Genomic DNA, 16,377 nt, shown 5'->3' with positions numbered 1-16,377 from the left:
CACAATTTTATCGTTGCAGTTCTGGAATACCTGAGTTAGTTCGCCGACATCGAAAATCTCTTTTATGCAGTTGTTGGTGAGATAACCTCGACGCCACCCAGTACTGGGCCGGGAGTTCGGGAGTATTGCCATAACTTGTATAACGGATGCTTTTCGAAGGTTGAGGTAGACAATTTCCGAAGTTTTTCTCGGTTATGTGTTGAAGGATGGATACAACTGGATGTAGGATTTGCTAAATTTGGGTGAGATATTATGCTTCCCCTGTATCCCCAACACCTGATTGCATAACCGGAAAGGTTCGGGAGTTTCATAGGTGGGAATTCTTGTAGCTCTAGCTCTTCTTCCACGGATATTTGGTTTGAGATTGGGTGATCTTTACCGAGTATTCGTTCTTGATCCGTACCTTGTTGATTTATTTATCTACCTAAATTCTAAGTGGCTTCTCAATTTATGGATAAGTGACCATTTCAATTGGAATGCATTCGTTCATTTTGTTCGGATGTGAAGACTACATGTTGCAATTTCAACCCGTTGGATTTAGCTTCAATTTTTGTCTATCAGTGTGCTAATGGATGTCAACCTCTTCAGGATGGCTCCTCCAACGCGCACGACTCCGAATCCTGATCCGCCACCACCACCTCCTCCTCCGGAGGCATGGCAAGCTGTGATGGCCGCTACCAATGCAAACACGCAGTTGATCATGCAAATTCTTCAAGAGCGCAACCAAGCGAACCAAGGCAACCAAGGCAACCAGGGCAACAATCAGAATCACTTTGCTACATTCAACCAGTTCCTTGCTAACCAGCCAAAGACCTTCAGCAATTGTGTTGAGGCAACTGATGCTGACGATTGGCTTGTGGACTTGTGGAAGCATTTCGAGTGCAGTAACATCAGGCCTGAGGACTTTGTCAAGTTCGCTTCCTTCCAACTCAAAGACCAAGCTGCAGAATGGTTCCAGCAGTACAAAGATTCCAGAGGAGGCCGTGTGATTACCTGGGATGAATTCCGTCAAGACTTCAAAGCTCATCATATTCCTCGAAGCATGGTTGAAAGCAAGCGTGAGGAATTCCGCAACCTGAAGCAAGGCTCTTTGTCTGTCTATGACTACAACAAGTTGTTTCAGAAGCTCGCCCGCTTTGCTAAGCAGGACGTCCCTGACGAGAAGAGCATGACATACCAGTTCAGGGGTGGTCTCAGAGAAGAAATCCAGCTAGCTCTTGTTCTCTTTGAGCCCTTGAGGTACGATGAGTTCTACAACATGGCATTGAAGCAAGAGACTGCTCAACTGAAGTGTGATGCTTCCAACAAGCGAGTCAGAGATGCTACTCCTTCTTCCTCTACTCAAGTGGCCAAGCAGCAGAAGTATTGGCTTCCTCCTCCTCCGTTCCCCCAGCCTTATCAACAGAAGAGCAAAGGTGGCAGTGGATCTTCCCACCCACCCAACCCTGGCTTTCAGAACAAGACTTCGTCTCAAGCTCCAAGATCGAGTGCTCCGTATCACCGTCCGCTTTCAGAGGTCACGTGCAACAAGTGCCAACAGAAGGGTCACTATGCCAACAAATGCTTCAATCAGAGGCGTCTCCCTCCTCCTCCTCCTGTGAGATCGGCAAGTACAGTTGTGGTCAAGCATAACCCCAAGTACGCCAAGGTCAACATGGTGAATGCAGCTCAGGCAGAGGAGTCGTCAGATGTCATCATGGGTAACCTTCCTGTTAACGATATTCCTGCAAGAGTTCTTTTTGACACTGGTGCATCGCATTGTTTCATTTCCAAACCTTTTGCATCAAAGTATGAGTGCGATTATCAGTATCTGCAAAGTTCCTTGCAAATCGTGTCACCGGGCAAGCAAATGACAGCTAATACCTGCGTCCCGGATGTTACTATCACGTTGGGCGACTACAAATTTCTAGCTTCTCCTATTGTTCTGGGCGACTCGGATATTGATCTTATTCTCGGAATGGATTGGCTTTCTAAGCACAAGGCGCATCTTGATTGTGCAGCCAGGCAGATTCAATTGACTCATTTGTCTGAGGATGTGATTGTCTTTGTTGGTCGTGATGATACCATCCGTCTGTTTTCTCTCAATGAGAAAGGTGAACTAGATGCCATCTCGCAACTTCCATTCATTTGCGAATATCAAGACGTCTTTCCAGAAGAGCTTCCAGGAATGCCTCCGCACCGGCCAGTTGAATTCGTCATCGATCTCGAGCCTGGCACAGAACCAGTGTGCAAACGTCCTTACAAGCTCGGACCTGAAGAGTTGAAGGAGCTGAAGAAGCAACTCGATATTCAAGAGCGAATGGGTCTCATCCGACCTAGTTCCTCTCTGTGGGGTTGTGGAGTACTCTTTGTGAAGAAGAAGGATGGAACGGACCGACTTTGTGTTGACTACCGTCCATTGAACAAGAAGACTATCAAGAACAAATACCCACTTCCCAACATCAACGAGCTATTTGAACAACTCAAAGGTGCCCAAGTATTCTCCAAGCTTGATCTCCGTATGGGTTATCACCAGATTCGAATACATGAGAAAGATATTCCCAAGACGGCTTTCAGGACAAGCTATGGTTCATATGAATACACTGTCATGTCTTTTGGCCTCATCAACGCTCCTCCGACTTTCTCTCGCATGATGAACTTCATCTTCAACGCCTACACAAATGACTTTGTTTTGGTCTATCTCGACGACATTATGGTCTTTTCGAAGAACAAGGAAGATCATGCCAAGCACTTGCGTTTGGTGCTCGATAAGCTCAGGGAACATCAATTCTACGCCAAGTTCTCAAAGTGTGAGTTTTGGCTCGATGAGGTTCTTTGTCTTGGGCATATCATCTCTGCCAAGGGAATTGCGGTGAATCCTGAGAAGGTGTCTGCAATTGTGAATTGGGAACCACCTCAGAACGTGAAGCAACTCCACAGCTTCCTCGGTCTCGCAAGCTACTGTCGAAGGTTCGTTGAGAACTTTTCAAAGATCGTGAAGCCTCTTTCAAACCTTCTCCAGAAGCACGTCAAGTACGTTTGGTCTCTGGAATGTGACATCGCTTTCAACACTTTGAAAGAGAAATTGGTCACTGCTCCAGTTCTGACTCCTCCTGATGAATCCAAACCGTTCGAGGTCTTCTGCGATGCCTCTCTCCAAGGTCTTGGTGCAGTGTTGATGCAAGAGAAGAAAGTTGTGGCTTATACCTCTCGCCAGTTGAAGCCCAACGAGAAGAACTACCCCACTCATGACCTCGAGTTGGCGGCAGTTGTGCATGCTCTTTTGACTTGGAGACATCTCTTATTGGGAAGAAAAGTGGACATTTTCACTGACCACAAGAGTCTCAAGTACATCTTCACTCAGCCTAATCTCAACCTCAGGCAGACTCGATGGGTCGAAATGATTCAAGAGTATAATCCGAGTATCGAGTATACTCCAGGCAAGGCCAATGTGATTGCTGACGCATTGAGCAGGAAGGCTTACTGCAACAGTCTGATTCTCAAGCCTTATCAACCCGAGCTTTGTGAAGCTTTCCGCCAACTCAATCTGCAAGTTGTTCCTCAGGGTTTCCTCGCCAACCTTCAAGTCTCTCCTACCTTGGAAGACCAGATTCGCGAGGCTCAACTTCTTGATGCTATGGTGAAGAAGGTGAAGATTGGGATTGCCAAGAGTCAACCCAAGTACAAGTGCTACCGCCTTGATGACAAGGATACTCTCTTCTTCGAGGATCGTATTGTTGTGCCCAAAGGTGAACTTCGTAAAGTGATCATGAATGAGGCTCACAATTCACTCCTCTCCATCCACCCTGGGAGTACGAAGATGTATCAGGACCTCAAGCAGGCTTATTGGTGGACTCGAATGAAGCGCGAGATTGCTCAGTTCGTGAATGAGTGTGATGTCTGCAGAAGAGTGAAGGCAGAACACCAGTCTCCTCCAACCTCTTGCCATTCCAGAATGGAAGTTTGACCACATTGAGATGGACTTCGTGACTGGGTTTCCAAAGTCCAAGCGTGGCAATGATGCTATATTCGTTGTCATCGACAAACTCACTAAAGTGGCTCACTTTCTGCCTATCAAAGAGTCTATCACTGCAGCTCAATTGGCAGAGCTGTGTACCTCTCGGATTGTCTCTCTGCACGGTATTCCATAGGTGATCTCTTCAGACCGTGGCAGCATCTTTACCTCCAAGTTTTGGGAGTCTTTTCAGAAGGCCATGGGCACCAACATCCGCTTTAGCACAGCTTTCCATCCTCAAACTAGCGGTCAAGTCGAGCGTGTCAACCAGATTCTTGAAGATATGCTCAGGGCTTGTGTGATCTCCTTCGGCATGAAGTGGGAAGATTGTCTTCCATATGCTGAATTCTCCTACAACAACAGTTTTCAAGCAAGTTCGGGCAAGGCCCCATTCGAAATTCTGTATGGCAGGAAGTGTCGTACTCCTCTCAACTGGTCCGAAACCGGTGAACGTCAACTTCTGGGAAATGACTTAATCATAGAGGCAGAGGATATGTGCAAAGTCATTCGAGATAACCTCAAAGCAGCGCAATCGCGCCAGAAGAGCTACTATGATAGTAAGCACCGTGATTTGGCTTTCGAGATCGAAGATCATGTTTACCTCCGCGTCTCTCCAATGAAAGGTACTCGTCGCTTCGGTATCAAAGGGAAGCTTGCCCCTAGATACGTGGGTCCTTTCATGATCGTCAGCAAGAGAGGCGATCTCACCTATCAACTCGAGCTTCCTTCAAACTTTGCAAATGTGCATGACGTGTTCCATGTCTCTCAGCTCCGTAAGTGCTTCAAGACTCCTGACCGCACCGTCAACTTCGAATACATTGATCTCCAAGAAGATCTCTCTTATCGTGAGCACCCAGTGGCTATTCTTGAAGAGACTGAACGCAAGACTCGCAATAAGTCAATCAAATTCCTCAAAGTTAAGTGGTCACACCATTCCGACCATGAAGCCACCTGGGAACGCGAGGATCACCTCCATTCTGAGTACCCGGCGTTCTTCCAGTCCTAGATCTCGAGACGAGATCCTTTCGTAGTGGTGGAGTGTTGTAACACCCCGGATGTAATTTACCCAATATGTACTCCAACTCTTGCCGTTTCCGGCGCTAAGTTATTTTTATTTTCTCGGGTTTGGGTTTTGTCTCCGTGTGTTGTTGTCGTTGTCATGCATCTCATATCATGTCATCATCTGCATTGCATTTGCATACGTGTTCGTCTCATGCATCCGAGCATTTTCCCCGTTGTCCGTTTTGCATTCCGGCGCTTCTATCTCCTCCGGTGGTCCTTTCTACCCGGCGTTCTTCCAGTCCTAGACCGCCTGTCAAGTTTCGTACCATTTGGACTTCGTTTGATGCTCCAACAGTTAACCGAGGGACCGAGAAGGCCTCGTGTGTGTTGCAGCCCAACACCCCTCCAATTTGGCCCAAAACCCACCAAAACCCTCTCCATCATCTAGAGCGTTAAATCACGATCGCGTGGCCGCAAACCGCACCTCATTTGGACACTCCTAGCTCCCTCTATGCCTATAAATAGAACCCCCTCCTAAAATCCCGGTTCCTCTCCCCCCAAAACCCTAGTCCCAGCACCTCCGCGCGGCCGGACACGTCCGGTCCGGCCGGACGAAATCGCCCCTGCCAACCGGAGCTTGCCACGTGGCCCGCGCGCCCCACTTCGCCGCCCAGCGCCGCCGGCCCGCCCTGGCCCAAGGCGGGCCCTCTCCCCGCGCCGCCCCCGCCACGCTCCGCTGCCTCCTTCTCCAACTCCGGTGGTTGGAGTCCCGCGCCGCCCCGTCGCTCAAGTCCGGTCGGCGAGCCTCAAGCCCGCGTCACCGCGATGTCCTCCCCCGCCGGCGACCGCACCAACCCCGGCGCGCCTCGCCCTCACCTCGCCGGCCCCAAGTCCGGCGACCCCCGCGCCCTTCTCCTGCGAAAGATCCGGCCGGCCAACTCCTCCGGCGAACTCCGGCCTCTTCCCCGACGAACTCCGGCGACCTCGTCATCTGCGCGTGAACAGTACCCGGCCAGATCTGGATCTGAAAATATCTCCTCGGTTGACTTTCTCCCGAAACCCTAACTAAATTGCATTCTTCATCGTGCTATATATCCGCATCCATAACTACGTTTTGGGCGTGTAGCATATCAAAATGTTCGCCTCAGAGAGTACATCATTTCATCTCATTGCATCATTTTCATTTGAGCTCATCTTAATGCCCGAAATGCTGTTGGAAGAGTGCTATTTGAGTTAATTGTCAGATCTGCTGTACCAAATAGCTATTTGTCATTGTTGCCATGATTAATGTGTGCATGATATGCTCCTGAGCTCTACATGTGTTTTGTTATATGCTTTGTAATATTTCCAGAGGTGCTATCCATGTATTTTTGTGACATGTGTGGTGACTAGCACAAGCTTGCAAAGTGTTGCATTCGTTAATGCTGATTTCAGGGACTTCGCAATTTCTCTAAGTCCTTGATCTGTTTTTATCAATATGCCATATTTTTATGTTGTTTCCTAGTGATCCGTGCCTCTTTTGAGGATGATCAGTAAGGATGATTTGTTAATCTTGTAGTAATCTATCCATCCATGTCTTTGTTTGCAATTATGGAGCATCCTAGCTTGAGTCAATCGAGCTCTACTTTTGCTATTTCGTGAATCTGGGCAGATTGTCTACTTGTTAGCGATTTTGCCAAGAATGTTGTTGTTGATCCATGCATGCTATGTTGTTGTTCTTGCCATGTCTAGCTTATATAATGTGTATTCTTGATGGGTGTATGCTTATATTGTCATGGCTTGCTCTGTAGTGAGTGCATCGAGCTCGTAAACATGCCTACTTGATATTTGATTTGCATGCTCCAGTTTTTCTCTAAGTCTGTAATCTGATTATGTTTTTTCCATGTTCACATGCTTGCAATTGTATTCTCTGATCCCTTTTGGCTCAAGGTCACTAAGCGACTTTTGTTAAGCTCTTTGAGTAGCTTCCTGACATGACTTGCTTTGCCATGTTAAGTTCCTGTAGCATATAGATTTCTTGCTCCAAAGTGTGCTACCTGATCTGAAATTCCAGACTTGTGTTAATTTCACTAAGTCTGAGATCTGTTTACCAATTGCACTTTTGCCATGCTTGTTTGAACCTGTTAATGGATGAATTGGCCGTAGCTCAGTGTTCATCTTTTGTCAAGTATCATGAGTGGTGCCCTGCCATGTATTTTGTTGCCATGTTTGAGTGTCGTAGCATATTTATCTTGATGCATTTAGATGGCTACTTGCTGTTTATCGCAGACCGTTGTCATATTTGTTTTGCTTGCCATTTCCAAACCATGCATCCGATTTCGGTGTTCTTTATATCGATTTCAACCGAAATCACCTCACCTTTCCAGTGGCACTCTTGGATTTCCAAGTTGAGGCCAGGTTCATTCATTCCTTGTCAAATCTTGCATATGCATCACATATCGCATCCCGCATAGCATACCATGTTTGCATCATGTTGTTTGAGCTTTGCACATGGTTGATTGTGTTCCTTTTGCTTGTTTGTCTTGTTTGGGTAGAGCCGGGAGAAGAGTTTGCTAACGAGGAGCCCGTTGAGTTTTCTTTCGAGGATCCAGTCAACTCTGACAACTTTGCAGGCAAGATGATCATACCCTCGAAATCACTTCTATCTTTGCTTTGCTAGATGCTCGCTCTTTTGCTATGCCTATGCTACGATGCCTACCAGTTGCTTATCATGCCTCCCAAATTGCCATGTCAAACCTCTAACCCACCATGTCCTAGCAAACCCTTGATTGGCTATGTTACCGCTCTGCTCAGCCCCTCTTATAGCGTTGCTAGTTGCAGGTGAAGATTGGAGATCGTTCCTTGTTGGAACATTATTTTCTTGTTGGGATATCACTATATTATCTTGTTATCTTAATGCATCTATATACTTGGTAAAGGGTGGAAGGCTCAGCCTTTTTGCCTAGTGTTTTGTTCCACTCTTGCCGCCCTAGTTTCCGTCATATCGGTGTTATGTTCCCGGATTTTGCGTTCCTTACGCGGTTGGGTGATAATGGGAACCCCTTGACAGTTCGCCTTGAATAAAACTCATCCAACAATGCCCAACCTTGGTTTTACCATTTGCCACCTAGCCTCTTTTTTCCCTCGGGTTTCCGGAGCCCGAGGGTCATCTTATTTAAACCCCCCGGGCCAGTGCTCCTCTGAGTGTTGGTCCAAACAGAGCCACTTGCAGCGCCACCTCGGGGAAACTCGAGGTTTGGTTTTAGTTGTGCATAGTGTTCATCTAAGTGTGCCCTGAGAACGAGATAAGTGCAGCTCCTATCGGGATTTGTCGGCACATTCGGGCGGTGTTGCTGGACTTGTTTTGTCTTTGTCGAGGTTGTCTTATAGAACCGGGATACCGAGTCTGATCGGAATGTCTCAGGAGAAGGTTTATCCTTCGTTGACCATGAGAGCTTGTGATGGGCTAAGTTGGGACTCCCCTGCAGGGATTTGAACTTTCGAAAGCTGTGCCCGCGGTTACGGGCAGATGGGAATTTGTTAATGTCCGGTTGTAGATAACTTGAACCTTAACTTAATTAAAATGAATCAACTGTGTGAGTAACCGTGATGGTCTCTTCTCGGCAGAGTCCGGGAAGTGCACACGGTGTTGGAGTAATGTTTGCCGTAGGTTGGTCTCTAGTTCTTCGTTCGTGCTTTGCCTTCTCTTCTCGCTCTCTTTTGCGAACAAGTTAGCCACCATATATGCTAGTCGCTTGCAGCAGCTCCACATATTACCTTACCTTACCTATGAGCTTAAATAGTCTTGATCGTGAGGGTGCGACATTGTTGAGTCCCCGTGGCTCATAGATTACTTCCAAACCAGATGCAGGGCCTGCTGACTCCGTTCCAGATGATGCGCTTGAGCTCAAGTGGGAGTTCGACGAAAACTCACGCCGTTACTATGTGTCTTTCCCTGATGATCAGTAGTGGTGCCTAGTTGGGGCGATCGGGACCGTGTCGCATGTTGGGTTGATCTTTTATTTTGGTACCATAGTCGGACCATGAGTGATTGGATGATGTAATGCTATTTATGTACTTTGTTTGACGTGGCGAGTGTAAGCCAACTATGTACCTTCCCTTTTATTATCTATTTACATGGGATGTTGTGAAGATTGCCTTACTTGCGACATTGCTTTCAATGCGGTTATGCCTCTAAGTCGTGCTTTGACACGTAGGAGATATAGCCGCATCGAGGGTGTTACATGCTCCCTTATTGGAAAGTAGTTCATCACCGAAACCGGTTCGTGTGACATCTACACCAATTAGTGAGGAATCTAATGATGATGATCATGAAACTTTAGATCAAGTTACTACTGAACCTCGTAGGTCAACCAAAGTAAGATCCGCACCAGAGTGGTACGGTAATCCTATTCTAGAGGTCATGTTGCTAGACCATGACGAACCTACGAACTATGAGGAAGCGATGATGAGCCCAAATTCCGCAAAATGGCTTGAGGCCTTGAAATCTGAGATGGGATCAATGTATGAGAACAAAGTGTGGACTTTGGTTGACTTGCCCGATGATCGGCAAGCCATCGAGAATAAATTGATCTTCAAGAAGAAGACAGATGCTGATGGTAATGTTACTGTCTACAAAGCTCAACTTGTTGCAAAAGGTTTTTGACAAGTTCAAGGAGTTGACTATGATGAGACCTTCTCACCCGTAGCGATGCTTAAGTCCGTCTGAATCATGTTAGATATTGCCGCATTTTATGATTATGAAATTTGGCAAATGGATGTAAAGACTGCATTCCTGAATGGATTTCTGGAAGAAGAGTTATATATGATGCAACCTGAAGGTTTTATCGATCCAAAAGGTGCTAACAAAGTGTGCAAGCTTCGGCGATCCATTTATGGACTGGTGCAAGCCTCTCGGGGTTGGAACAAACGTTTTGATAGTGTGATCAAAGCATATGGTTTTATACAGACTTTTGGAGAAGCTTGTATTTACAAGAAAGTGAGTGGGAGCTCTGTAGCATTTCTAATATTATATGGATGACATATTGTTGATTGGAAATGATATAGAATTTCTGGATAGCATAAAAGGATACTTGAATAACAGTTTTTCAATGAAAGACCTCGGTGAAGCTGCTTACATATTGGGCATCAAGATCTATAGAGATAGATCAAGACGCTTAATTGGACTTTCACAAAGCACATACCTTGACAAAGTTTGGAAGAAGTTCAAAATGGATCAGACAAAGAAAGGGTTCTTGCATGTGTTACAAGGTGTGAAGTTGAGTAAGACTCAATGCCCGACCACTACAGAAGATAGAGAGAAAATGAAAGATGTTCCCTATGCTTCAGCCATAGGCTCTATCATGTATGCAATGTTGTGTACCAGACCAGATGTGTGCCTTGCTATTAGTTTAGCAGGGAGGTACCAAAGTAATCCAGGAGTGGATCACTGGACAACGGTCAAGAACATCCTGAAGTACCTGAAAAGACTAAGAATATGTTTCTCGTTTATGGAGGTGACAAAGAGCTCATCGTAAATGGTTACATTGATGCAAGCTTTGACACTGATCCGGACGATTCTAAATCGCAAACCGGATACGTGTTTATATTGAACGGTGGAGCTGTCAGTTGGAGCAGTTCTAAACAGAGCGTCGTGGCGGGACCTACATGTGAAGCGGAGTACATTGCTGCTTCGGAAGCAGCAAATGAAGGAGTCTGGATGAAGGAGTTCACATATGATCTAGGTGTCAAACCTAGTGCACCAGGTCCAATGAAAATCTTTTGTGACAATACTGGTGCAATTGCCTTGGCAAAGGAATCCAGATTTCACAAGAGAACCAAGAACATCAAGAGACGCGTCAACTCCATCCGGGATCAAGTCCAGGTGGGAGACATAGAGATTTGCAAGATACATACAGATCTGAATGTTGCAAACCTGTTGACTAAGCCTCTTCCACGAGCAAAACATGATCAGCACTGATACGTCCATTTTGCGTCATGCTTTTAAATCGATATTTATTGCATTATGGGCTGTTATTACACATTATGTCACAATACTTATGCCTATTCTCTCTTATTTTACAAGGTTTACATAAAGAGGGAGAATGCCGGAGCTGGGATTCTGGGATGGAAAAGGAGCAAATATTAGAGACCTATTCTGCACAACTCCAAAAGTCCTAAAACTTCACGGAAGATGTTTTCCAAATATATAAAAAATACTGAGAGCAAGAACTTCACCAGGGGGGCCACACCCTTCCCACGAGGGTGGGGGCGTGCCCTACCCACCAGGGCGCGCCCCCTACCTCGTGGGCCCCCTGGTGGCCCTCCGGTAGCCATCTTCTGCTATATGGAGTCTTTCGATGGGAAAAAATCATAAGCCACCTTCTCAGACGAAACTCCACCGCCACGAGGTGGAACCTTGGCGGAACCAATCTAGGGCTCTGGCGGAGCTGTTCTGCCGGGGAAACTCCCCCCCCCTCGGAGGGGGAAATCGTCGCCATCGTCATCACCAACGCTTCTCTCATCGGGGGAGGGCAATCTCCATCAACATCTTCATCAGCACCATCTCATCTCAAAACCCTAGTTCATCTCTTGTATCCAATTCTTGTCTCTAAGTTCGGGATTGGTGCTAGTAGGTTGCTAGTAGTGTTAATTACTCCTTGTAGTTGATGCTAGTTGGTTTAATTGGTGGAAGATCATATGTTCAGATCCTATATGCATATTAATACCCCTCTGATTATGAACATGTTTATGCTTTGTGAGTAGTTACTTTTGTTCCTGAGGACATGTGAGAAGTCTTGCTATTAGTAGTCATGTGAATTTGGTATTCGTTCGATATTTTGATGAGATGCATGTTGTCTCTCCTCTAGTGGTGTTATGTGAACATCGACTACACGACACTTCACCATTATTTGGGCCTAGAGGAAGGCATTGGGAAGTAATAAGTAGATGATGGGTTGCTAGAGTGACAGAAGCTTAAACCCTAGTTTATGCGTTGCTTCGTAAGGGACTGATTTGGATCCATATGTTTCATGCTATGGTTAGGTTTACCTTAATACTTTTGTTGTAGTTGCGGATGCTTGCAATAGAGGTTAATCATAAGTGGGATGCTTGTCCAAGTAAGGACAGTACCCAAGCACCGGTCCACCCATATACCAAATTATCAAAGTATCGAACGCGAATCATATGAGCGTGATGAAAACTAGCTTGACGATATTCCCATGTGTCCTCGGGAGAGCTTTACATCTTATAAGAGTTTGTCTAGGCTTGTCCTTTGGTACAAAAAGGATTGGGCCACCTTGCTGCACCTTATTTACTTTTGTTACTTGTTGCTCGTTACAAATTATCTTATCACAAAACTATCAGTTACCACTTATTTCAGTACTTGCAGAGAATACCTTGCTGGAAACCGCTTATCATTTCCTTCTGCTCCTCGTTGGGTTCGACACTCTTACTTATCGAAAGGACTATGATAGATCCCCTATACTTGTGGGTCATCAAGACTCTTTTCTGGCGCCATTGCCGGGGAGTGAAGCGCCTTTGGTAGGTGGAATTTGGTAAGGAAAAATTTATATAGTGTGCTGAAATTTACTATCACTTGTTACCATGGAAAGTAATCCTCTGAGGGGCTTGTTCGGGGTATCTTCACCCCGACCAGTAGAGCAAAGAGTTGCTCCTCAACCTACTGAACCTACTAAAAATGAAAATGAAAATGAAAATGCTTGCTTTGAAGTTCCTTCGGGTACGATAGAAAAACTGCTAGCTAATCCTTTTTTAGGAGATGGAACAAAACATCCTGATGAACATCTGATATATGTGGATGAAGTTTGTGGATTATTTAAGCTTGCAGGTGTATCCGGAGATGTTGTTAAGAAGAAGGTCTTTCCCTTATCTTTGAGGGGAGATGCATCGACATGGTATAGGCTATGTGATGATATGAGGTCTTGGAATTACAAACGATTGAAATTGGAATTTCATCAGAAGTTTTATCCTATGCATCTTGTTCATCGTGATCGCAATTATATATATAATTTTTGGCCTCGTGAAGGAGAAAGCATCGCTCAAGCTTGGGGGAGGCTTAAATCAATGTTATATTCATGCCCCAATCATGAGCTCTCAAGAGAAATGATTATTCAAATTTTTTATGCTTGGCTTTCTGGTAACAATCGCACCATGCTTGATACTTCTTGTGCTGGCTCTTTTATGATGAAGACTAATGAATTCAAATGGGATTTATTGGAAAGAATTAAATGCAACTCTGAAGATTGGGACCTCGACAATGGTAAGGAGTCAGGTATGAAACCTAGTTTTGATTGTGTTTAATCTTTTATGGATACCGATATTTTTCGTAAATTTAGCACTAAATATAGTTCTTTCTGTGAATCTTTTGCTGCTTATGTTGATCTCCCCAAGGAGAAGTGGTTTAAATATCATCCTCCCATAGAAGTAAAAGTAGCTGCACATATTAAAGTTGAAGAAAATACTATCACTTATAATGATCCTATTGTTCCTACTTCTTATGTTGAGAAACCACCCTTCCTTGTTAGGATAAATGATCATGCTAAAGCTTCAACTGTGGTTCGTAAAAGCGATATTAAAACATATACACCTCCTGAGCAAGTTAAAGTTGAACCTAATATTGCTATTGTTAAAGATCTCTTGTCTGATAATATAGATGGGCATGTTATTTATTTCTGTAATGAAACTGCTAGAATTGCTAAACCCCGTGATAAAGATAAACCTAGACCTGTGGTAGGCATGCCTGTTATTTCTATTAAAATAGGAGATCATTGTTATCATGGCTTATGTGATATGGGTGCTAGTGCTAGTGCAATACCTTATTCTTTATACCAAGAAGTTATGCACAATATTGCACCTGCTGAGATGGAAGGTATTGATGTCACAATTAAACTTGCCAATAGAGATACTATTTTACCAATGGGAATTGTTAGAGATGTTGAAGTCTTGTGTGGGAAAACTAAATATCCTGCTGATTTTCTTGTTCTTGGTTCCCCACAAGATAGCTTTTGTCCCATTATATTTGGTAGACCCTTCTTAAACACTTTTAATGCTACCATAGATTGCAAAAGAGATATTGTTACTATCGGTTTAGATGATATGACTCATGAATTTAATTTTTCTAAATTTAGTAGACAACATCGCGAAGAAGAATTACCTAGTAAGGATGAAATTATTGGTCTTGCTTCTATTGTCGTACCTCCTAGTGATCCTTTAGAACAATACTTGCTAGACCATGAAAATGATATATTTATGAATTAAAGAAGGCGATTAGATGAAGTATTCTTTAAACAGGAACCTATTCTAAAAAACAATTTACCTGTTGAAATCCTAGGGGATCCTTCTCCACCCAAGGGTGATCCCGTGTTTGAGCTTAAACCGTTACCTGATACTCTTAAATATGCTTATCTTGATGAGAAAAAGATATATCTTGTTATTATTAGTGCTAACCTTTCAGAACATGAAGAAGAGAGATTATTGAAAACTCTGAAGAAGCACAGTGCTGCTATTGGGTATACTCTTGATGATCTTAAGGGCATTAGTCCCACTCTATGTCAACATAAAATTAATTTGGAAGAAGATGCTAAACCAATTCGTGATCATCAACGCCGGTTGAATCCTAAAATGAAAGAAGTGGTAAGAAAGGAGATACTAAGGCTCCTTGAGGCAGGTATAATTTATCCCGTTGCTGATAGTCAGTGGGTAAGCCATGTCCATTGTGTCCCTAAGAAGGGAGGTATTACTGTTGTTCCTAATGATAAAGATGAATTGATTCTTCAAAGAATTATTACAGGTTATAGGATGGTAATTGATTTCCGCAAATTAAATAAGGCTACTAAAAAATATCATTACCCCTTACCTTTTATTGATCAAATGCTAGAAAGATTGTCCAAACATACACATTTTTGCTTTCTAGATGGTTATTCTAGTTTCTCTCAAATACCTGTGTCAGCCAAAGACCAATCTAATACTACTTTTACATGTCCTTTTGGTACTTTTGCTTATAGATGTATGCCTTTTGGTTTATGTAATGCACCTACTACCTTTCAAAGATGCATGATGGCTATACTCTCTAACTTTTGTGAAAAGATTTGTGAAGTTTTCATGGATGAATTTTCTGTCTATGGATCTTCTTTTGACGATTGCTTGAGCAACCTTGATCGAATTTGCAGAGATGTGAAGAAACTAATCTTGTATTGAATTGGGAAAAGTGCCACTTTATGGTGAATGAAGGTATTGTCTTGGGGCATAAAGTTTCTGAAAGAGGTATTGAAGTTGATAAAGCCAAAGTTGATGCTATTGAGAAGATGCCATGTCCCAAGGACATCAAAGGTATAAGAAGTTTCCTTGGTCATGCCAGATTTTATAGGAGGTTTATTAAGGACTTCTCAAAAATCTCTCGGCCTCTGACTAATTTATTACAAAAAGATATACCATTTGTTTTTGATGATGATTGCGTAGAAGCATTTGAAATACTTCAGAAAGCATTTATCTCTGCACCTATTGTTCAGCCACCTGATTGGAATTTACCCTTTGGAATTATGTGTGATGCTAGTGATTATGCTGTAGGTGCAGTTCTAGGACAAAGAGTTGATTAAAAAATTAAATGTTATTCAATATGCTAGTAAAACCCTAGACAATGCTCAAAGAAATTATGCTACTACTGAAAAAGAATTCTTAGCAGTTGTATTTGCTTGTGATAAGTTCAGACCTTATATTGTTGATTCTAAAGTAACTATTCACATTGATCATGCTGCTATTAAATATCTTATGGAAAAGAAAGATGCTAAACCTAGACTTATTAGATGGGTTCTGTTGCTACAAGAATTTGATTTGCATATTGTTGATAGAAAAGGAGCTGAGAACCCCGTTGCACACAACTTATCTAGGTTAGAAAATGTGCTTGATGACCCACTACCTATTGATGATAGCTTTCTTGATGAGCAATTAAATGTCATAAATGCTTCTCATACTGCTCCATGGTATGCTGATTATGCTAATTACATTGTTGCTAAGTTTATACCACCTAGTTTCACATACCAGCAAAAGAAAAAGTTCTTCTACGATTTGAGGCATTACTTTTGGGATGACCCACATCTTTATAAAGAAGGAGTAGATGGTGTCATTAGATGTTGTCTACCTGAGCATGAACAGGAACAGATCCTACGCAAGTGTCACTCCGAAGCTTATGGGGGACACCATGCTGGAGATAGAACTGCACATAAGGTACATCAATCTGGTTTTTATTGGCCCACTCTCTTCAAGGATGCCCGTAAGTTTGTATTATCTTGTGATGAATGTCAAAGAATTGGTAATATTAGTAGACGTCAAGAAATGCCTATGAATTATTCACTTGTTATTGAACCATTTAATGTTTGGGGCTT

The sequence above is a fragment of the Triticum aestivum genome, chromosome 2A (genome assembly GCF_018294505.1).
Source record: "Triticum aestivum cultivar Chinese Spring chromosome 2A, IWGSC CS RefSeq v2.1, whole genome shotgun sequence".
Lineage (NCBI taxonomy): Eukaryota > Viridiplantae > Streptophyta > Magnoliopsida > Poales > Poaceae > Triticum > Triticum aestivum.
Note: the sequence above shows the minus strand (reverse complement) of the source record.